Raw genomic sequence first — 23,919 nt, 5'->3', positions numbered from 1 at the left:
TGCCCCTATTTTGAGAATACTTAGGGGACATAAAAAAACAATATGTTATGTTCTAGGTTTCAACAATCCTATTACTTTCTAGAATTTAAAAGAATGGAAGAATATGGTCTAGCAGTAAACAAAAGTATCAGGCTTTTATAATTTTATTTAAATCTTAAACCTCTTAAAATGTACTGTTAAAATTGCCGTAATTAAAATTACAGTTCTGGAGAGCTAGTTCTTAGAAACATTGTTTTAAAGACAGTAGTTACAGATCCAGGACTTGCTTTAATTGTTTTTTAAATAAAATATGTTTGAGTATCTATCAAAAAAAAAAAAAGAATTTAATTCAGCCCGTAGTTGCTGAGTAAAGACATTATAAGCCTTAGAGTTTCATTCATTCTTAGAGGATTATACTTTTCTAATTTTTTTATCATATTCCTTGAAAATCAGTGGGAAGGTATGGGAAAGAGAAGAGTGTGTTGTGTACATTTTTAAAAAGAAATTTCCTTATTTTTTATAGACACAACATACCACCTTATATTTTACTGTTACAATGCAATAATGGCAAAAGCAGTAGCTCTTGCTACAAATGTAAACTCATTCTCAGAAAAGCATTCTCACATGGACAGTGGTTAGAAAAAAGTACATGAATGTGCTACAAAAATAGAGCCACAAGACTTCTCACAAGTAAAAGAAATCCTCTGTAGAAGTCCACAGTTGACCAAGGTCCAGCCTCCTTAACAGTGAGCAACAGGGAATATGCTGCCAAGTCACTATCTTCAGTTCTGAGAGTGCGTTTACATGCTTCCCCAATGGCACAAAATCTCATGACGATCCAATGAATCAACAGACACTTGGGAAATATTAATAAACAATTTTTATGAACTATTACAACAAAGAACTTCAGCAAGAAGGAAAATGATGTTTATGATCTTTGAGTAAACATTTTTAGCCCAACAGTCTCTGCGACCAGATATTGAAAGAGAAAAAAAAATCAAGCTTATAAAACACCATTTCTCTGTTATCAACTGGAATACACTAATAATAGGATAATGGAAATACATGTTCTTAAAGCATTTCCACAGGAAATGTCCATAATTATGACATTCTAAATCATTTAGCAATTGTATATGCTACATTAACTAAAACAAAGGTATTCCTTATTGCACATTTTTAAATTGGAAGGATACTCTAGCTTAAGTGGGGGATATTTAGGGGGAAAATATTTTGGCTCAAAATGTATACTGCGCCAAGGCAGCTTCATTCTGAAAACATAAACCATTTAAAATAAACTTTTATATTTTGAAGCCAATAATCCTTTAACTCTAAGTGTCAGAGGTTAATTTTATGGGCCCTGTTTTTAAGCCCTGTGAACAGCCCTCACTACTCTTGAGAATTAGGTGGAGTTTCATCTTTAAAGCCTGAAGGCATTAAGTCTTTTGCAGCAGGTGGTGGCCCATAGTCTTGGGGACCATGAGTTGGAGGTGGTAATGGGGCACCAGGAATGAAGTACTCTCTTGGGCCAAATGAGCCTAAAGGTCTAAATGGTGCTGGTGCAGGTCCTGGAAAAAAATCACGAGGGTCAAAAGGCAAATCCCATTTTCCAGGTGTAACACCTGGTGCATATTCTCTGAAGCCTATTGGTGGACGCATACCAGGACCTGGAAAATAAAAAGGAAGTTATGTAAATACCAGAAATTTCTGAACTAGGGTGATTTCAAGTATGTTAATATAGTCTTTAATTTCTCCCAAGCCTAGAACATCAGCTGGTGAACATCCTGACTTGCCAGATGAGGCAAACTGAGATGGAACAAGTTTAGGTTATAGCCTTTGACCAACCAGCCATGAAGCAACATATTAAGGATTTAACATGGCTCTACCTAGCTCCAGGCTTGTCTTTTTTCTTTCCCTACTATATAATTGCAGAATTATTTCTATCTCACAAGAGCTCCATTTATATTTGGAAGTATTACCATGACAAGATGATAGATTATGAAATAAGAACTTTACTACATCAAAGAAATTTTGATAAAAGGAAATCTCACTATCTATTACTGTATCCATTAAAAATTCATGAAGTATTTCAGCATGGACTTTACACATGCCATCAGAATCAAGGTGCACGCATGCCCTCCTGGAAAAGGCCTTCCACAGCCACCTAATTAAACCAGGAACATTTATTAGGTCACTGTTAAATCCTCTTTAACACTTCCCTCTGACTTTTTTCAAGGTAAGGAGGGTTTGACTTTTCCTTTTCTATATTCTATAACCTATTGCTTATGCTTCCATTATGGGTGATTACAAACTTTATGTTATAGGATTTTCATATCTGTGACAAAATTTTAAGTTATGGCATGCGTCTCATCCACCTTTCCATCTATTGCAGTGCATATCAACAGATTTTCAACAAACATCTGCAGAAGTAATATTTCTGGCTTTTCTATATATAGCCCCTTATCCTTGTCTATGAGAGATAGCTATTGCCTATCTCAGTATAAGATTATGTAGTGTCCCATATGTCCCAGAAAACTGGAGGAAAAGTTAAAATGTACTCAGCTTTATCCTTTCATTGTTAAGACCTGAGATAGCAACCAACTGTTTTAGCAAGCAATAGAAGTGGAAGATGAATGTGATTTATAAGTCAATCACTACTTTTCAGATCATCATACCAAATGGTGGAGGAATTGGCCGAGGCCCAAAAGGCCCACCGAGCTGAAGTGGCGGTCCATACCAAATGGGAGGTGGTGGAGGCCGTCCCATCGGGGGTCCCATGAAGGGTACCCCTGAGAAAGGAGGGGGCCCTTTCATAGCCATATGAACCTGCAATTTAAGATTTGAAAGCAGTTAAAAGTTTTAAAATTCCTATGTATTAAGACAAAGTACCAATACCTATAAAAGCTAAAACCCAAAACCTGTCCAGAGAACACCATCAGTGCAACAAAACTCTACCCACCCCTCCTGTGTATTCCCACTGACAGCTTACAGAAGTTGGAAGGATGCCACAAGAGGGAGCAGTTTGTTACTGATTATATCTGCACAGGAAAGGGAAAGGCAAGAGGACTGGCAGGGGTTATTAACAGAGGTGATTTCTGACCAGTATGTCATGCTGTATTCACTACAATCTATTTCAAAGGGAGTCCCCCCATCCCCATCACTTCCCTTTCATCACAATAGCTCATTACTTCCATATTAAGAATGAACAGAATAAAATGAAAAATCCATTCTCTACTCATGTAATAATAGCTACTATTCTACTATATCTTCAGTAAGTCTTTCATATATTATTCAACCTCTGAGATCTTTAAGTAGACTGTCTTGTTTTAAATAAGAGGGAACAAAAGCAAATGGGATATCATAATTTGTTGAAGGCCACACTGCATATTAAAGAACTCAATCCCAGGTTTGCCTCCAAGCCATGCTTTTCCCACCTCTATTCCTCTCTAACAATGGGTCTTTGCTCTCTTTTAAATCTTCTACTACAAAGGGGTTTGGGGTCTTATCTAAGCTGCCCTTAGATTTCTCCAGAGATGTATATTCCAGGAATATATATACACTGGAACTTGAGAAGTATTTTCCATCACAGTGCTATATACACAAATTAGGAAGACAAGCCTTTAATATTTACTTTCATTTACTGTACACCATTTGAGATATTGATTTATCATTTCCTATGAGTAGTGGGTTTGAAACTAAACAATTAAAAATTTATTTTATTATAGAGCTGCAGAAGACCTACCAGATATAATAGCAACACAGTTACAAGAGAATACACTTATGTGAACAAATGAGACCATTTCTTGGGACTGGCTCAAGAAGTCATTTCAGATGATCATTGTTTCACAGAAAATCTGATACCAATCTAATTCAAATCACTCAAAATAGGGTTTGCACAAATGCAGGAATTCTTAAATAACATTCTTCCAAACAAAAATAAAAATGATGAATTATATAATTTATAATGAATTTACTTTGCCTTAGAACATTCAACACAAAACACCATATAAAGTTAGAGTGATAACTTTTCACATTCTGTAGTTCATTATAGTTGTACACACTTAAGCAACATTCCCAAGTTAAAGAGAAAAGTAAGCTCAATATTGCATGCAGTTTAAAGCAAACAAGATCAGTGTCATGCTCTGAATATCCTTCCCATAAATGCACAGAATAAAACCCAATTCAGTTCTCAACCTCTAAGTACTTACTCCAACTGGATGCTCAGTCAAAGAAGTAAGGGTGGAGACTGAGGGGGTCTCAGGTTCTTGGGGAACAGTTTGCTTTTTAAAAAACAAATGGGATAGTACAAATAGAACACAAAGAAGGATAAAGCAAAGAGCAAGTACTGTAGGAAAGCTACATGTTCCTGCATGACCACATGATTCACAGTAACTACAGAACTTACCTTGCCCTCATTCGTCACCTTAGCTGGAGAAGAACTTCTGGAGCTGCTGTTCATGTGAGCTGGACCACATCCTGAGTCTGTTAGAGATCAAAGAATGGATTCAGACTATTCTAACATGAAAAGAATAAAAATCCTCCATCCACAATTACAGATTCTTTGAAATTACTTGGTCCCTTTACCAGAGGCAACGGGTTTCCTAGATGCCTCAGAAGACCAGTACGAGGTAAAGGTCCATCCATTGACCTTGGGAAAGAAAGATCAGAGCCCTTGTATGTATTTTTCAGAAGAAATAAACCACTGGTGGACAGGTCAGGATTCAACAATAACTAGAAAGCAACATGAAAAATGGGTTGCCCAGGGGTTGGTGTCATAGCTCAGTTGTAGAGTGTTTGCCTAGCATGTGTGAGGCACTGGGTTTGATTCTCAGCACACATTTAAAAAATAAATAAAGATATCATGTCCATCTACAATTAAAAATATTTTTTAAATGGGTTGCCCAATACGTAAATCACAATTTATGAAGAGACTTAAGTAAAATAAAGAACTGCCTTGGGTTGATAGAACAGGAGATTAATAAGTACTGGTCCTAAACTTTAAGCTATAGACTTAAAGTATGTGTAGGCTGGCTTTTCTTTAGTCTGTATAACCTGACTTCCAATCTTACCAAGACTACAGTCCTATTTAGAATTTGAAATAAGATTCAGTATTTCATGTTGGAAATATGTATGCTACATAAAGTTTAAGGCTTTTATAATATTTGGGAAAGGAACACCATAGAGATTTAATTTAAAGATAAAGGTTTACACTTCGCAGTGTAAAATTTAAAAGAAAAAAACAATACAGGGACCTCCAGGAAAAAAAAAATGTTTTCTATTCTAGAACAGATTTTCCAGAAAACATTCACTAAGATAAAGTAAGAAATTATCTTCTATATATTGTACAGGCCCAAATTCAATGTTTTCATTAGAATATTCAAAAGGGGAAAAAAAAAAACCTTGAAGCAGTTTACTATAAAGCAACATGTGAATGCTCACCAAATCCATTTCTAGGCATATCTTTTTGATTAAGAGTAGCAGAAGGAGGTCTCCCAGCTGGCTCTGCTGTCAGTGGAGGGGAACATTCTCCACCATTCATGGGGGATGGACCAAAAGAGCCATTATGGATCAGTGGACCTAAAGAAAACAATGCCGTGTTACTACTTTAAGGCAGCCTTCTCCCTGACACCAACCCTCACCTCCTGCTTTAGCAAATCATTCAGATTATTTCATAACCATTACACACAGAAATAAAAAGTAATTTACATACATTCTGCACCAAGAAATAAAATAGCTCCTTTTACAAAGTGCCCCCTACCTCTCTGAGGAGGATTTTGTAAATCTGGTCTTCCCAGCATAGGTTTTACAATCCCGGGTTCATCTTGACGCACTGCGATCTTTTGGGTCATTTCCAATAGTCTTGAATATTGAGAAAGAATGGACTGAATTATGAAACAGCAATCTATTCCTTCATAGATAATATCTAGCATAACCTTAAAACACTATAAAACATATAGGAAGATACCAAAATCACATACTTCTGTCTCAAATTAGCAACTTCCCTTTTCTCTTCAGCTATAGCTCTTTCTGCAGAATGAGCTTTGAGCTATTAAAGAGAAAATATTCAAATTCAGTTGCAGTAGGCTATGCACAAAATAAAGAAAAGGGGGAAAAAATCTTACCCAATTATCATGAGCTTTCTTCTCATGCATAGCAATCTGAAAAAGACAATACATTAAAAAATATGTTTTTAGGGACTCATTATAATAGCCTATAATTGTCTGTATTAGATATCAAGAAATTCTGCAACTACAGGACAGTATTAATTACTACCTGGTTTGTAAACGAGTGCTTGGTTTTCTGTAATGCTTCTTCCATCTCTTCAATTCTCCGCCTAAGAATTACAACAATTGAATAACATTTGAAACATTTCTGACCATTTTCCCTTTATTCCATCAGCTATACTTTTAAAGACTTTATCATACATAAGAAAAACATTTCTATAGTTATATGAATCCAGTGTGATCAAAACTAATACTACAGGCCAGGTGCAATGCCACATGCCAGTAATCCCAATGATTGGGAAGCTGAGGCAGGAGGATCACAAGTTCGAGGTCAGTCTCAGCAATTAAGTGGGAACCTATGCAACTGAGACCCTGTCTCAAAGTAAAAAAAAAAAAAAAAAAGGTCTAAGGATGTAGCTTAGTAGTAAAGCACCAAAAACAAATAAATAAATAAATAAAATAAAATAAAGACCCAATACTAATAACTTCTTTATCATTTAATTGCTAGAGATTCTGAATGATAAATTATAATTTCCTTAACTGTTCATCAGTGTGTTCTCAAGTAATTCTGCTAGAAATATCTTCCTCCTTAAAACTTTTTTTCTTTTTTTCAAATTATATCCATAAAAGATTTCCAAGGTCTATCAAATGCCACACTTTTGTGGGTCTTGATACATCACACAGCAAACTGATTTCTTAAAGAATTACTACAACATGCAAAACCCCCAGAACTATTTGCATTGACCAAGTTCCCTATGGTCTTGCCCATTGGGTATAAGTAAATTTTTGTTAACATTTTTCATTTGTAAAGTTGAAATTTATTTTTTCTCCTGTGTGAATTGAATGTATTCATATACTCTCGTTATTTATACTTCCATGCTATTTTCTTCTATCTACATAATGTAAAAAAAGATTAAAAAAGAAAGCCACCACTAGTTTATTAGACATTGACACCCTCCTTTAGAAACTAAACTCACTTGTAATTTTTAACTTCCTGTACAGCGGAAACCACCTTTTCATCTGCAGCTGACAGCCGCTGCTCTTTTTCTAGTCTCTCATATTCTTCTTGGCTCACTTTCCTAAAATAAAGCCAGTTATCAAATCAAAAGTTTCTCTCTGTGAATATCACTTCCCACAATTCTATAAAATGCTTAGGCACATAAAATAAGAATTCAAACCTGCAATTTTGTAAATCAAACTCTGGCAAATCACTTACATTTTCTAATTTTTCCTCTTAATTCTCTATTTACCAGTAAATAAAATAAATGTGAAAACAACATGTGCCCCAAGGGCAAGTCTCCTGTGTGTAAGATAATAAAAACTCACTTTACTTCAATGTGGAAGATCAGGACTGATAAACCTAACATAATTAAACATATTAGGATAAAGCAAGGGATAATTCTTTTCTCGTTTCTGCCATGGGTAGGACACTAAGTATATCTTTGTCATGGAGGAACTCTTTTCTCAATCCAAGACTGGTACCATAATAAAGATATAGTCACAAAAAATCTTCTAGAATATGTCTTTTAGCTATGCAATTAGCCACAGAACATTTTTCACACTTTAGATATATATTTCAAAAGAATTGCAATTAAGCAAAAAGACAAATCTGAGTTTTGATAATGTCTGTCAACCAGAAAAAGAAGCCAAACTGACCCACCATCAGAGTATTATCTACTGACAAGTTTTAACTCTGATCATGAAACTCAAGATGTTCATCTACTGAGACAAAGGTAGCCACATTTAATGATTTTAAAAATACTATTTTCTGCTATCCTTGTACTACTTTAACCATAGTTCCAATTCAAAAGATAATTAACTTGAAACTTAATTTTCCATAAATCAGAAAAACTATAGTAAAAAAGGATTATTGATACCAAATAGAAAAAGGGGATTATATATTCTTATATAGCTTCTCATTTAATTCTTTAGCAAGTATTTTATGAGTGGCTATAATATACTAGTTACCTTGTAAGATGCTAAAGAATAAAAGAGCTCACTGTTTCAGGTATAAATGACGCCTAAAGGAATATAATAATTTTCCCCACTGGCTTAAGAAGGAATATGGAGAAAACTGAATCTTGAAGGACAGAGAGAATTTTGTTTCCAATTACCAAAGAGTTAGTCTGAGAGCACTAAGAACAATCAAAACATCTTTATAAGAATATAAAATTGTGTTTGAAAGGATACAAGCTAAAAAGGTAGTGAAGATATATGTATGTGGCCAAGATCCATTAGAAAAAGGAATCTCAGAATTACAAGTAAAGCTGGCACTTTAAGGTACTTTTCTCCTAGGTTTACCCACATATTGAAGATAACACAAAGATATAATGAGTCTGAACTAAGCCTTCATCAAATTCCTGGGCTTAGAGGAAAAAAGAAGTGTTTGGGGCTACAAATAAAGGGACCCTTAATAAAAGCCCTAGCCTTTGAGTTTAGATTAGAAAGTACTGCACACTTAAGTGATGAACAGGCAAAAAATCCAAAAGGAACAATACTGAAACATTGGAAAGACAAGTCATTTTTGAATTATCTTAATTGCTGACTAAGTTTGAAGTGACAATCTTACTCAAGTAACCTCAACACTTTTCTATAAGAAGATAACTTCATCTTAGTCCTCAAATTTCATGTATAATTATCACAACAATGTTAGCCAATCAAAACTGACCAGACACTCCATAAGACAAAATTCTGTGAGAAAAATCCCACAGAAAAGGAAACCACCTAATGGGGTTAACCGCACATGTTTTAAAATCACTGTGCTTTATATAGTCAAAAAAGTAAAGTCAAGATTATGAATTTCAGGTCTGGGAATATAGTTTAGTTGGTAGAGTGCTGCCTTGCATGCACAAGGCTCTGAGTTCAAACCCCAGCACCACAAAAGAGGAAAAAAAAGATTATGAATTTTGTCAAAGGATTAGAAACTATAAAACCAAGAAATAGTTGGGTGTGGTAACCTACATACAGTCGAAGATACTTGGAGGCAGAGGCAGAATGATGAGATTAAAGATAGCTTGGAAAGCAGTAAGACACTAGTCCCTTATGAGAAAGAGCAAGGAGTCTGGGGAGGTAGCTCAATAGTAGAGCACATGGCTCAAGGTCCTGGGTTTGAGCTGTAGTACTGAAATAGGACTGGGGTTGTGGCTCAGTGGTGAAGCACGTGCCCCACATGTGTGGGGCACTGGGATCAGTCCTCAACACCACATAAAATAAATAAAATATTGTGTCGGGCTGGGGATGTGGCTCAAGCAGTAAGGCGCTCGTCTGGCATGTGTGCAGCCCGGGTTCAATCCTCAGCACCACATACAAACAAAGATGTTGTGTCCGCCAAAAACTAAAAAATAAATATTAAAATTATCTTTCTCTCTCTCTTAAAAAAATCCTATAAAAAATAAAATAAAATATTATGTCCATCTACAACTAAAATAATATTTTAAACCCTGAACTTTTTAAAATCCTAAACTCAATGAATGATTTTAACAACAGATTTGGGAAGTAAAATAAATCCTACTGCTTTTAAGACAGGTCAGAAGAAAATATCCAGAAGAAGTAAATCCAGAATGTAGGAGGCAGGGGAAATCAAATTCTAATATGCATTATTATAATCAGAAGAGAGAATGAGGTAAAATCAACATTTAGAAAAAGACTCGAAAATTCAAGAAATGTTTAATGGTCCCAAGCAACATAACTGCAAGAGGAAAAAGTGGGTGGGGTGGGGAAAACTACACCTAGGCACTTCCCAATACAACTGTTAAAAAAAGAGAGAAATGACTACAGGAATTAGGGGAGGGAGATAAGACCAAACAACAATGATAATGGACTCCTTAAAGAAAAAAAATTAAAACAGATGGTAATTAATTGGATATTTTCAAATTGCTAAAACTAAGTAACAGTCAAAATTCAGTAGCCAAAAGAAAGATCCTTTAAAAATGGAAACTGGTTTTAACTCTAATCATGAAGTTCATGTCAACCTAATACAGATTATAAAGGTAGCAATATTTAGTGGATAAAATACTATTCTCTGTTTATCCTTGTACTACTTTGATACACTAATCAAATCTATCATTAAAGGACAATGTTCAAATAGAATGAAAATAATTTCAAATAAGAAACCAACAGTGTAGAATGCAGAACTACAGAAACTTTAAATATGTGTATAAATTGAATGAATATCTTGTGGAGTTCACAGTATATGAAGTACTAACATACGATGCCACAACAGTTATCTGATTCAGGAGCTACTTAAAGCCCATAAAAACAAGTAATAAACCTATTAATCTATGTCAGGTTTTTATTAAATCCAGAATATATACCAAGGCCTTTAAATTATGAGAAGATGAATAAAATTATAATTATAATTATATAATTATAATTCCATTATAATTTATGATTACATCAAGCTTATACAGGTGATGAGGAAAATAATTAAAAATATTTAAACTATTAAAAAGATACAAGGAAGAAAAAAAGAACAGGTCATCAAATAGAAAGCAAATTCTTCATAAACCACAGGCACATATTGACATGGACAGACTTATATTTTAGAAAGTCCACTCAAGCGGCTATAGAGAAAATTACTAAGAATTTGAAATAAATTATATAAAAATATAAATAATGGAGAATGAAGACAGATGACCTAGGTTAGAAACAGAAAAGATGACACAGGCATGAACTAACATAGTACCTGGGGATGAGAAAAAAAAGAGTACAAACCACAGATGATGACTGAATGAATTTTGGAGGAGTTGAGGAAAATAGTGCTACAATTTAACTGCATTACAAAGAAAATTAATTGCCATTTAGGTCATTCATATTACTAGTAGGGACAGAGAAAACAAGTGTTCTTTTGAAAAAAAAAAAGTGATAAAATGAGAAATGTTTCTTTGAAACAGGCCAGGCATTTAGAACTGGCCTGAACAAAAATTTGAGATTCTAAAAAGGTCGCTTGGAGATCACAGAATTTTAGAAAAGTTAATGGAAAGGTTTCAATATTTAATGCATTAATTAGGCAACAGAAGTCAAAATACCTAAAAATAGTTAGGTCTATAAGAAGGTCTGTCTTTGCTTTAACAAGATATATATATATCTTGTTAATAAATCAGGTGCAAACAAATAAAATCTGACACACAAAAAAACTATTTTTAGAGAATTCAAGTATTTTGTGGATTAAAAACTTCAAATGAACTTCCAAAAAATAACTAGCTCCACACTGAGAAGATTAATATATAAATATATACTACAAACAAGTACTTCTGTAATCGTAACTCCTAAAATCCTTGCCACAGTTCAATTTTTAGTGTGAACATCTGAGATACTCAAGTCCAAAACTTGTACCATCAATTAGTAAATATTATTCCTTTTTGAAGTTTTTATTCTACTAAAACATGTCATTCCAAAACACTCAGTATTTTTAAAGGTCCAGAGTTAGAGATACAAGTTCAAAATATTAGAATTACATAACTGATCACAATGAAAGGAAATTAAAATAAATAGTGGGATCACAGAAAGGGTCTAGATCTTTGAAAGGTATTTCCACATCAGTGACTGTTAATACCAGTTTACCACTTCTTGCCTTCATATGAATTTGACAATCGATTACGATGTCCTCACAGCCTTAGTTTATGGTTCCAACTACCTCAGGACTCTTAAGACTGATGATGGAAAGAAAAATGCAACTTATAGGAAACAAAACAAAGGAAAAAAGACAAATCTCTACTAGATAAAATTATCTGTTAGTTCACACAATCATAACAATAACAAACAATGGAAATCTTACTTTTTTAGTGCCATCTCATTTTGCTGGTAGAGTTCATTTAAAATCTCCACTTTCTGCCTAAGAGTTTTGCATTCCTCTTCCAGTCCAACTTTAGAAGACCGTAGTGAATTGCAGTCACTTTCTAATTTCTTTATTTGGTCTGTAAAGGATAAAACAGCTTATCTCTATATGTGTACAAGGACTTAAGAACTTGTTTGAGGGAGTAGTGCCAAGAAAAGTAAGAAGCATGAAAGCAAGAAGCCATTCTTTATCTTTTCAATAAATTTTTAAGTCTTTCCAACATGGCAATTTCTTCTCAAGAAGAACCCACCTTCTAGATTACATTTTGTGGACATCGAGGCTCTTAGCTTAAGTTGTAAAAGTTTTAGATCCTCTTCAACTACTGATATTGTAGTTTTTGTCTAAAAATTGCAGAAAAGAGAGGTATTCTTAAAAGTGAGGCACAGGAAGAATTCACAGGTACTATGGGACTCTTACAAAGAACTATACCTGAGAGACATCCATCATCTGCTTAATTTGATCTTTGATCTTCTCGTTCCGATCACCTAAAAAACAAAAGACTTTAGCTTTTTCTTTCCTTACTTTTAACTCTATATTCTCCTAACTTCCCTAAACTAAAGAATGATTGTGTTCAAACACTGGAAGAAAAAAATCAATTAAATAATTATACTGATTAGACTAATGACTTTTAAGAGAATTGCAAGCTTAGATTTAAAAAAAAAAAGAGAGAGGTGAATTTCAGACAGGGGTTGTGGCTCAGTGGTAGAGTGCTCACCTAGCATGTGTGAGGCACTGAGTTTGATCCTCAGCATAAAAATAAATAAAAGTACTGTGTCTGTCTTAAAAAAAAAAGTGAATTTCTAGTTTGCACAACTAAAATATTATCTATGCTATTCTTGTAAGATAAAAGCTTTTCTACTCTCTCAGATCTATCTTCACCCGGGCAATAAGTGTCTTGTTTAGAAAGATTCAATCCTCTATTTTCTCCCTGAATCTACTACCAGGTGTGGTTTGAAATACTTGCTATGTAAGCAATATCCAACTTGGGAGAAAACATCTGGAAATATTTTCCTCATCAGTAAACACTGTTACACTCCCTCTCTAGCTTTCTGATAGTCTCTAGCCTCTGTTCTCACAGCCTTAGTTTATGGTTCCAACTACCTCCGGACTCTTAAGACTGACTGTGGACTTAAAACCACAGAGCCATAGAGATGATGAGTATCAAAATCAAGTATCATCTGCATAAGTTAAGAAATAAATTTCTCTTACTGTACAATGTTCAATACTTAGAGGTATAGGATATGACTATTGTAGCTGCAGTGTACTTACTAGTTTTCAATAGGATAGAAAAAGTCAGTGTTCTTCACATGCCTATTGCTACATTATACCCCAACAACCCACCTCTGCCAATGCAACAGACATATCTATAGATCCAGTGATATGTGTCTACAACCCTGAAGCTTAAGAAAAAATTAAGCCAGCTGAAAAGTGGCATCTGTATACTTAATTAAAGACAGGAAAGCAAAAAAGGATTCAACCTCACTGAGACTGATCTTACCTGCTAACTCTCCATTGGTTAATTCATCTGACTCATCTCGACTTTGATCCTCAGATTCAGATTCACATTGAAACAGATTCAACTGTTTGATGTGATTAGTCAAAGCCTAGAAAAGAAGCAAAAGGTTGGAAGACTCTCGATTTTAATTCAGAAGATTTCAGGAGAATTCATGAGATGAAACATGTATTTGGAGTATAAACTTACATTAATAGTATCATCTTTTTGACTAAGAGCTACTTGTAAATCTTTCTGGGTCTTCTCAAATGATTTCATTTGTTCACTGAGCTCAGCGTGTGATGTACTCCAGTCTTTTACTTCCTGCTGCAACTGAAAAGTCAAAACACATGAATTCCTATGGGTTAGGGAGGGGTTTCTGCACTGGATATATCAGGACTACAAGACTTAAACAAAGAAATAGAGAGCAATACTCCTCGGTGGCCTGCCTCAATCGAGGGGGTTGAGACCTTGGTTAAGGAAGAGGGCAGAGTGGCCCCAACTCTCACAGCTGCAGTAAGAACATCAGAGCTATCAGGAAGTTGACCCTGTTTATTGCATTCCCCAGAAAATTGCTGCCAATTCAAATAATTTATCTCCAGCAGGAATGGCTGGGCACATATGACTGTCTCCTAAATTTAGATTCCTTATCATGTAATCTTCCCTTGGCCGGTGAATCAGTAACTATTCAAAAGAGGATCATAAAATACTTAATTTTCTGGTTTAAAAAGTTTCTTTGAGGCTATGCAAGTTAATAACTGATTGACATTTGATAAGGAAAGCAATAATCCAAAAATCCAAAACAGATGGAGACCATATATATGCACTCAATTTGGGGAGCATTGTTTAAACTTTGCATATCTAGAAAAGGTACTACATGAAAATTCCTTACCTCAGAAACAGATCCAAGAAAGATACAAGATAATGATATTCACTTCTCTAGTTTACATTATGTATGACATAAAATTTTCTTTACCTGCTCTTTCTCCTTCTTAAGCATGGTATTTTCTTTCTGAAGCTGACAGCATTTCAACTTCACCTTCTCTTCACGAAGCTTAGCTTCAGTAAGGAGAATTTGAAGCTAATGAAAAACACTACAGTTAGTGAATTAATTCCAAAGAAGAAACAAAGTTATACTTTCCCAAACAAGACATCATATAGTTCTCATTTTTTGCACATTTTAGCACACCTCAAATTTTTGGTCCGCAACAAAACTAAGATGTAGTATTAATATCCGTTAGCAATAGTTGGCAGCTTTACCTCTGAAAGTTCAGAAGTATTTACTGAAATGACATCTTTAAGCTTCTCTATAGATTTCTTATTTTCCATTATCTGCCAGGTGAAAACAGAACACAAAATATGCATTAGGATTTCAGTAGAAATACTGATATATATATATGTGTGTGTGTGTGGGGGGGGGTGGGTGTGTACGTACACATACATATATATACTAAAAAAGATAAACACAACAAATTTTTTGTCAAGCCATCCCATTACATTTCAGGTAAATGCAGGGGATACAGCTTTGGACTAAGCAAAAAATCAAGAACTGAAAGAGATGAAGGAAAACGAAGTCATAAATATTTCATGGCATCCACAACCTTACTGTTTATGAGATAACCAGAAAAAAAGTTCAAAGTATAGAAAATCATAATGCAATAAGTAAATAAAATGTTTTAAAGCATAGAAAATTAACTAATTAATTACTGTTTCAAGTAAACCAGTTCAAATTAGTAATTTTTTTTCTAGTGATAGAGAAAAAAATTTCCCAAGATCATTTTTAAAATTTTCTTATCTGAAGTAAAAAATGATAAAATTTGAGGAAGAATAGACTAATCTCACATACAGAAGAATTCCAAAAAAATTATAAAGATACTTGCTCCTTAAGGAAGTGGACATAAATCTGCAATCTTTGTTTGCAATGCCTGGGATTGAATCCTGGGCCTCATGCATGCTAGGCAAGTGCTCTACCATGAGCTGCATCCTGAGCTTGTAACTCTTCATACTTTAACTGTGGGCTATGCATGGTAACTTCCAAAGAATACAATATGAAAAGGATTGGAAAGAATTTTTACAGTGTAGAAATCTGATAAATACTACCTCAGCTAGGTGATCAAGCTTACTTGGGGTAGGATATTTCAGAACACACTCTCTACCATCTTTTGCAACTTTTATGTAATTACAGAAACTTATAGAAATTGAAAATGAAATATGTAAGTAAAAATTTTTTAAGTTGTTGTATCAGTACTTAAAAGTTCCACAAAATGGGCAGAAGTGGGTTCAACTTCCTTGACTCCTAATCTTACTTTAGTTAACAGCTGGACTAAGTTCAACTTAACCAATTTTACAAAATATTTCAAAAGCCAAATTGCAGTAATACTTAGCAGCAAAACTCTTACCACGTCCTGATTCTTAGCTTTCTGTTCTCTCTCAGATTCTAACATAACATGAAGACTTTTAGCTCCCTCATCCAGAAGTTCTTTAGCTTTTTCAAGAAGCTTCATTTTATCCTGGAAAAAAAAGGTGTCAAGATTACTCACTCATTACATTTACTTTTGAGTTTAGAATGTAATTCCCCCCAAAGAAGGGATTTTTACCTTATAATTAGTTGCTTCATCAGAAAGAATCATATTTTGTTTCATGGTCTCTTGGACCTGTTTCTTTGATTCCTTCATCTATGTAAATAAAGCATTCAGAATTAAGATACACAAATTATAGTGCTACCATACAAGTTACTTCCAGACAAGTGACCCTTTCCAGAAGAAAGTAGTACTTAATACATATGACTGTTTAGAATTTGGATGATTTGTAGGAAATAATGAAACAAAAATTTTAAAATATGATTTTAAATTAAAACAGGTAGGAATGATTCAAGCTAGAACCAAGGGAGAAAGAAACAAAAAAATAATTATACCTTCTGTTCATAATTTGACAATTTCTGCATTAGTTCTTCATTTTCTTTCATGAAATTGTTCACCTTTTTGGAAATTTGCTGTTCATTGACTAGAAGGGGGAAATACACAAGATTATTACAATCACTAAATGAAATTCAATTACTCAATCTACTAAAAGCAAAGACATGTTATATGGTACTATGAGGAAATACTTCTTAGCATAACTATTATGCTTTTAAAAAGCAATCTATGCTTATTAGCAATAAGAGTATAAAAATTATTAGAATTTAAGAAAAATATAAGAACAATGATATTTTGCTGGGTGCAGTGGTGCACACCTGTAATCCCAGTGGCTCAGGAGGCTGAGCTAGAAGGATTCCAAGTTCAAAGCCAGCCTCAGCAAGAGCGAGACACTAAGCAACTAAGTGAGACTTGGTCTCTAAATATAGGGGGTTGGCGATGTGGCTCAGTAGAGTGCCCCAGAGTTCAATCCCAGGAACCCCTCCCATCCAAAATGATATTTCAATTTAAGCTTATTTCACAGATGGGAAATACAGTAAAGTGTTGTAGCTTGATATTCCCCCCTTCTCAAAACACTTTCTTTTCCGAAAATGGAATCATTTAATTCTTTGCAAAGAAAAACAGAAATGAAAACATACTGATTCACATTACCATTCTTCAAATTATCTACTCAATTACTTAATGCATGATTAAATCATTAACATAGAAATACTCTTCAAATGTAATACATCTGCATTACATCAATATTCAAAGTTAATCTGCCCCAAATTAAAACTTATCATCATCTCCCTATCCACAATTTGTTCCTCCTCTTTATCTCCTATCTCAGAGTTGGAACCATCATCATCTACTCTATTATCCATGCTAGCAACCTAGGAATAGTAAAATTTTCAGGAGGTAAAAAAGATAATAGACATTTAAAGTCACTGTATCTACTTCTAACATACATAAAACACACATCAAACACCAATACAAAGGGGTTATTACAAGTTTAAGAAACCTAAAAATTTACCTTGATATACTCTATCTTTTACCTAGAAGAGAGAAAAAAGATTAAATTTGATGTCAAACATCTGCTCAATAGAAACAGCATTCCTAAAACAACAGTCAGAATCATAACCAAGTGAGAATTTAATAACATTCTGGTTCAGGATAATAATTTATAGGATTAAAAATAAGTAAAGGTTAGCAAGCCTTTTAAATTTAATTGGTAGTGATATTTCATAAATAGCCTCTGACATAAAAACACTAAGATATGTACCTTATTTCACAGCAAAGATGTGTGTATGTGTGTGTATACTCAAAATCATTTACTTGACAATTCTAAATAACCAGGATAAAGTCTAGAAACAATGACTATTCAAAAGAAATCTGAGGAAACAATATTAAATGCATAATCTTTGTACTAAGATATGCCACTTTCACTCACCAGAAAACATCTTAGAACTCCAATTTAAATTTGGCTATTGGCTGAATTTAGAAACTAAGAGGCTACATCATCTTATTTCTGCAAACCACTAAATATATAGCAAGAAATCTGAAAGGAAAGACTGCTTGAAGAAAATGCACAAGCAATAAGAGAAATGACAATTAACATATTCTGGAAAGGACAAAAACAATCGTTTCCAAAAAACAGCAATAAACTACCTGATAATAAAACCTAAGCAGAAAATTTTTTAAAACATCACTAAATTTCTTTGTAACTTAGCATATTACTTGTCCTTTCAAATGTTATAAATGGTGATGGGATATTCAGATGTGTCCACGGATCATCCAGGGGATCTTCGTAACAGGAAATTGCATTCAGAAAACTCCAACACATAAAAAAATGAACATTTCTTTAATGTCATAGCCTTGCTAACCTTTTACTCAAAATGAACAGAGGAAAATGGGAAGTAGCATAAAAGCAGTCATCTAACGTAGGGAGACTAAAGTTTTAAAGTCAAATGCTGAAACTGAGGAGCAACAAGCTAGGAACCACATCCCACATAACCTAGTGAAAAGAGAAACAGGTACGAGCATTCTTGAAATGAAAGAAACAAGAGAGAGAAATATAAAATGTTTTCATGTTTTTCTCTTCTCTTTATCCTTCTATTTCTTTTTTACTTTTAGCTGAGAAAAAGTTCAATGAGATTAGAAAATTCCTCACAGGAATCCAGGCAAACAATTCTTCTATTTAAGAAGGGAATACTTTCTAAGAGATTTTACACTCAATTGTACAAGGAGAGGAAACTTATCTTAACAATGATATGTCTGAAATAATTAAGAAATCAGAAAAAGAACACTCAGATTTGAAAAGATTTGTATCCAATGTTTTTGGCCTCTTTAACTGTTAGGCTTTTCATATGCAAAGTCCATTTACCTAAAATAATTTTCTTCCAATTATGTTAAATAACTATGAAACAGAATGACCTACAGTACAAACATAAGTATGTATAAGTATATATATATATATATATATATATATACACACACACACACACACACATATATACACACACACACACACACTTATACATATATGTACACACATACACAGAGATAGACTAATTCTGCTCAGGAAAAAAAAAACCTTAATGAACAAAACATTTAATGGATTTTTGGACAACACATAATCTATACTTCCAAATAAAAAGGTATTTTCTGTACATATGATCAAATCATAAAATCTGGGAAAAATTTATATAAAAGACTGGAAAAATTATATCATCTCCTTTTTCTCATTTTACTGTATTTCTTTGCAGCATTTCCCCCTGTTTGTATGTTTATATTAACATACAGTTCATCAACATTTAAATCTTAGTTTCTGCTTTTTTTTCCCACTTCACATTTAATTGTGAGCATTTTCTGTACCTCAAAGCTTTGAAATAAATAAATCTGCCTACTATTCCACTAATCGAACATACAATAACCCCTAAATGAATTATGTTGTGCTAAGTCTTCAATCTAATACACTGTTCCATTGAAAAACATTACCAAAATCTTCAAAGCATAGTTATTTCTTTAAGATAGATTACTAGACATATATGCTACATAAAAGGATATTTATCTAACCTATCCCATCTTTTATCCCACTTTTAAGACTTCTGATACATATGAAACTACTGGTCAGGATGGCTGTAAGAATTACCAGTTCTACCAACTGCACCCACACTAAATTATTTTATAATGTTAGTTTGACTTAAACCACTATTTTGTGTTTTAGCAATTGAAAAAGAAAAAGGGGGGGGGCAGTGACTATATAAAATAATCCTTGTGCTTATGTGCTAAGGTATAAGTAAGTTAATTTACTCACAAGAGCAGTTCTCCAAGAGAAAATGACAAAGGATACAATCCCAAAGAAAACAGCGAATACTACAGGCTTCCATGGTAGTCCATAAAAATCAGGCCCAGGTTGAGTATCATCAGGCAATGTAGTAAACAGCTTAAACAGACAAATTAGAAAAAATGGGAAACCTTAAATTTATAACAAAACAGTCACAAAGAATCATGGCAATTCTAAACCAACTTCCTCATCAGAAATCCACCTCCTCAATATTTTCCAATAGCTTCTTCAAGAGAGAGGATACTGGCAGTCTCATATTTTTTGTTCGCTTCCAGTGTTTTCAAGTATAATGAATCTAAATACTTTTTAAAAATATTTATTTATGTATCTTTAGTTTTAGGGTGGACACATTGTTTTGTTTTTATATGATGCTGAGGATCGAACCCAGTGCCTCATGTATGCTAGGCAAGCGCTCTACTGAACCACAACCCCAGCCCGAATCTAAATACTTTAAATTGAGCATACATTTCCAGTTTGTAACTGGCCCTATATCATCACATTGTCTAACACCTGGCTAGAATCCCTCTGGATCATTCTTTTCTCTTAGATAACCTGGTTTTTATAATTTAAAATATTCATTTAAGGGGCTGGGATGTGGCTCAAGCGGTAGCGCACTCGCCTAGCATGCGTGCGGCCCGGGTTCGATCCTCAGCAGCACCACATACCAACAAAGATGTTGTGTCCGCCGAGAATTAAGAAAAAATAAATAAATGTTAAAATTCTCTCTCTCTCTCTGTCCCCCTCTCTCACTCTCTCTCTCTTTAAAAAAAAAATATAAAATATTCATTTAAGACAAAACTTAAATATATGAAAGAACTAATTAATTTTATGGCAACAAATAAAAACAATGACGATATATGTATAAGATTTTTAATCTTACTTCCATTCCACTCTTATATACAGATACGTGACATGTAATTTCAGACAACTCTTGAAAACTGGCTTAGATAAACTTCTCTGAATTTAACATCCTTCTATAAAATTCAGAGCCTAATTTTAAATGGTTGCTCAAAGGCAGTGCAGTAAACACCTGCCAACTCTTCCCTGTTTTCACCGCCCTCTACATGTAATATGAGATAACTGTCACTTGGGCCCAATTCCCCAGCAGTCTCCTTAGGGAAAAGACCCGTAGTAACATTAGCTGTTTGGATTGTTGGCTGCATTTCAGAACATACCATGAGGTTGTCACCTCTATTCCGTCAAAAAAAAAAGTGCAAGTGGGGAAAGCTCAAGTACACTCTCACCGGCCTCGCTTAACCATACAGTCACGTCCTGCCTGCCTTGGGCCTGACACACTCCATTTCTCCGTCGCCACGACAGTCAGTGCACCCACTCCGCCAGAACTCAGCCACCCGACAGGGGTCCCAGGAGCTCTGGGTCCCCCAGGGAAACAGTGACAGAAGGCACAGTGGCAGGTACTGAGTCCATGGTGTAGGGACGGCTGAGTGGAAGCGACGCTTCCCTGCAGAACAGCACAGGACTCTCTCTTTCACCATTTCCTACTTCAGTAGGACCCAGCGCAGGGGGCGGGTACTGGGAGTGAACTTTGCCTTCCTCCACCACAGGCGCTTTCTGCCCAAGGCATGTAAAACCAGTCATCAGAGGAAGCCCCTGGGTGGACTGCAGTGAGCAGACAGAGGATGCTGAGGGGCGTGGCGGGGAGCGGGAAGAACCAACTGGGGAGCCCGGCGGGGGACAGCGCCAGTAGAGCCAAGCGGAAGAGTCCAAATGAAAGGACTCCAGAAGGAAAGAGGCTCACCTGTCCCCGGAACTGGGAGAGGACCGGCGATTTAGAAGGCCCTGGAGGAAGCCAGGGAAACTAGCAGAAGGGGATTATAGGCAGAGACTAGGAAAAAGGAGAAAGTCAGGCCTCCCAGCCCCTCCCAGAGCAAAACCCTTTTGTCAACGTGTTGAGACACCAGGTACCTACCTGCCCCCAAAAGTGCAGACAGAAGGGGAGAAGCTTCTCCTGCTCCCTTCTAAAGGACTACTGCTCGGACTGGGCTTTCCTTCTCTGCTCACTCTAGTCCTGTTACTTTCTCCAATTGTGGATGACACTCTTTTTAAAAAAGCCTAACCCTAAGGAATCAGGTCATTATCACCCCACGCCGGTGGCTTCATTTCTGGATGCCACATTTTAGGGTTGCATGACTTGTGGAAAAGAACAGAATCATGAATAGCCCGAAAAGCACGTGCTAAAAATTGAAGAAACTGGGGACATTTAATTTGGGGAGGAAATGAACATCTGTGGATCTTTAAAAATCTGTCGTCAAGTTGAATATAGTCAATTCAAAAGAACAAGAATAAGCAGGAAAGCACTGAAAAAGAAGAGCAATGAAGGGTACAGGGAGGGAAGACTATATAATTAATTCATGTACCCTCGTCCAAGCCCAGGAATACATAGAGATTGTGGCACAGAATAGAGAATCCAGAAACAGAACCAACTGGACATTTGGGGTACAATAAAAGTTAGTTTGGGGAAAATAGACTTTCTAATAAGTAGCGTTACCACATGGAAAATTATAAAATTGGATTTTTCTCTACTTATTCAAAAGATAAACTACAAATGGATAAGAAACATGAATGTAAAAATAGAAAATAAACAAGTACTAGAAAATATTAAGTGAAATTTTCTATGTATTATGAGTGGGCAAAACCTGCCTCATTGAAAAAATCTTTCCTGGCTGTATCTAAACCTGCTACACACACACACACACACGCAGTTTGACAATGACAAACTGAAAAAAAATATTTGCAACATATTATTGTCCAAAGAATCATGTTCCTGAAATATAAAGAACATTATAAATAAAATGGCCAGCAAACCTATACAAAAATGGGCTGAAGAAATAAACAGATCTCAGGAAAAGAAATGCAAATAGCTATAACATATGGAAACATGCTCTGCTTAGCTCATAATGAACAAAATACAAATTAAACCACACCAAGATACCATTTCTCACTTGCATTGGCAAGATCCAAACGTTTGACAACATACTCAGTAGGTGAGAGAATGTGGGGGAATATAAATTCTCAGACACTGCTAATAAGTATACAAAATGATACAACCCTTATGAATGAGATTTGGCAACATCTCCCAAAACTGCTTATATATTTACCTATTAACTCAACAATCCCACTTTTTTTTTTTAACTTTTTCAGTGCTGGGGAGGGTATCTTGGGCAAGTGCTCTACTGCTGAGCTATAGTCCACCAGCCCTAATTTCTAAAGATACTGGGAATACAACAACAAATGTTTAAAACTTGTATTTACAAAACTATGTTATTCAAGCATTAATTATAACAATACAAGATGGTCACAAAAGGCTGAAACAACCGTCATCAATGAAAGTTTTTGAATAAACCAAAGAAGAAAGAAAATAATTTTAAATACTGCTAAGAGCTGGTTTCCGGAATACATTTTTTAAAAATGAAGTAGAGAAAAATATTTATAGAATACTATTTGTATCTTAGAAAGTGAAAAAAGATGAATATATTATTTCTTATAGCTTTGAGGTAAAACTGACATGCAATAAATTACATGTATTTAAAGTGTGCAATTTGATGAATTTTAACATGAAATTATGAAATCACCATTATAATCAAGATAATATACACATCCTTTACTTCCAAAAATATTCTCATTCTCTAGATAATTTTGCCCTTTGTCACCCTTCTTTCTTGCCCCCCACTTTCCCATTCCTCCAGCAAAATGTCTTATCTTAATAGATTGCTTTGTATTCCTCAAGTTTTATGTGTATGGGATAATATATTGTATTTTCTATGGCTTCTCTTATTCAGCATAATTTGAGATTCATCTACATCAGTTTATCTATCATCTATTTTTATTGCTGAGTAGCATTTCATTACATGTACATACCACAATTTGTCTATCATCTATTGATAGACATTTGGATTTTTTTCCAGTTTGGGGCTTTTACAAATAAAATAGCCAAGAACACTGATATAAAATTCCTCCTATTGCTATATAACTTATCTTTTCTTTGGAAAAGAATGGTTGGATATGACTGGTGTATGTTTACCTTTTTAAGAAGGTGATTCTACCACTTTATATCCCCACCAGATGTGTACCCATCCAGTTCCTCCATCTCTTCTCCAACCACTCAGCACAATTGTCTTTAATATTAGATA

At 34.7% G+C, this 23,919-nt stretch overlaps 1 pseudogene; it reads right to left on the bottom strand.

Annotated features, from left to right (window-relative positions):
• Window positions 1-841: 841 nt before the first annotated feature.
• Window positions 842-23,919, bottom strand: part of LOC144372898 (transport and Golgi organization protein 1 homolog) — a 62,391-nt pseudogene continuing 39,313 nt past the window's right edge.

This window comes from Ictidomys tridecemlineatus, unplaced genomic scaffold (assembly GCF_052094955.1).
Source record: "Ictidomys tridecemlineatus isolate mIctTri1 unplaced genomic scaffold, mIctTri1.hap1 Scaffold_186, whole genome shotgun sequence".
Lineage (NCBI taxonomy): Eukaryota > Metazoa > Chordata > Mammalia > Rodentia > Sciuridae > Ictidomys > Ictidomys tridecemlineatus.
The sequence above is the reverse complement of the archived record's forward strand: the minus strand, read 5'-3'. Positions and strand labels throughout refer to the sequence as shown.